Consider the following 1,768-nt stretch of genomic DNA (forward strand, 5'->3'; position numbering starts at 1 on the left):
CATAAAATGTGCACAAGTGCTCAAGGAATTGTTTTACACGAAATTAAATGACATATTTAGAATCAGCACGCAAAAATACATATTCCCTGAAGATTTTGTAACTGTGACTTCATTAATAAAAATGTTTTTTTCAAGACCTGCTTCCCCCCTTAAATTTAGAACACCTACCGTAGTGGCTTGGTGGCTATCATGTTCGGCTACTGATCCCAAAGTCGTACTGCCTTGATGCTATTGTGTTAAAACTACCTTCGGCAACACTCCCCAGGTTCAAAGTGTGCTGGCAATACTTGCCCATGCTAGTAATATTTGCAGCAGTGACCATAACAGATGGTTTAGCCTGCCAAAAATGTTGCCATGCACTCTCAGTCGCGTGCAAAAAGTGGTACTGGTAATGGTGCTTGGGCTCCAAGATGACATAGTACACGGCTCCATATTAATTTTGACTGCTTGGGGTTCTTCAAAATGCTCTGGCATTGCACACAGCACACCCAGCCATTGCATTTAATTTCCATCAAAACTTTTGCCTGCATGACCTTGAGCTCACTAGCAGAACACCACAGTTGCCATACCACTACAATGAATCGTGCAATAAGCATCTGGTTAGCAGTATCCCAGCAAGGAGTTCAGGAGATGCAGAAATACATGGCGACCCAAAAGTCACGGAAAGAGTAATAATTCGATGAGTCAAAAGGTAGACAGTTTTGGGATTCAGTTTTCACTGAAATGCACAGTAGTAGCAGTAAGTGGTTTAATAAAGCATCCCGGCCGCGGCGGCTAGAATTTCTTTGGAGGAGAAATTCTAGAGGCCCGTGTACTGTGCGATGTCAGTGCACGTTAAAGAACCCCAGGTGGTCGAAATTTCCGGAGCCCTTCACTACGGCGTCTCTCATAGCCTTAGTCGCTTTGGGACGTTAAACCCCATAAACCAAACCAAACCATAATAAATGGAAGGAAACGATTTTTGCTAGCCCCGGCATCTGCCATCGCTGCAGGAAGTGCCTAGCTGGGGCAGCGGAAATAAAGGATAGCAGGCAGGATGTAGAAATGAAATGAAAGAGGTTGGGGACATTTAAGAAAGGATAGGGGGAGAGGTACACTATAATAAATCTATTTACATATGAACATATATACAGGTCGCGGGCACGCGATGATCTAGTTAAGCACAGTACAAACACATGCACACAACACAATGAAACAGAAATGCACAGAAAAAAACTGCACTGCCGTACTTCTCATCGACAGGTGGCACTGTAGTGCCGCTGTATACTTCAGTGTCTGGCTGATCCTGAAGGATGGGAAAGTCTACTTCCCTGAAATCCTGGGGTTTGAAACAAGCGGAAAACAGAATTGGACAGCAGTGGAAATTAGCAAAAGCAGACTTGAATGTTGATGGAAAATAAGCCCAGATACAGAAGATAACTCTCTATACAGCTCTGTTCGGATTGATTAGCCTTAAAACAAGACAAAACATACCTCCCTAAGGCAATGTGGTGCTTGCCACTGCCTCCATACAGGGGGACTGCACTACTGACACAACTGAAGCACGTCGCCTTCTGGTGGGAAATGTATTGTGGCAATAAAATATTTTCCTTGTTACGAAAACCTTGACCTTTTTTTTTGAATTTCTGTGCAAACCGCCCTGCACTAATGTCTATTCTTTCTCAATTATTGAATATTTACTTTTTCTGTTGCTTTTGGATCAGCCTGCAGCTATGCTTACATTTCAATGAGCAACCAGTGAAGTAACAAATAAAATGCAAAACCGCAA

Source organism: Amblyomma mixtum, chromosome 1 (assembly GCF_055824585.1).
Source record: "Amblyomma mixtum isolate Tamu chromosome 1, ASM5582458v1, whole genome shotgun sequence".
Taxonomy (NCBI): domain Eukaryota; kingdom Metazoa; phylum Arthropoda; class Arachnida; order Ixodida; family Ixodidae; genus Amblyomma; species Amblyomma mixtum.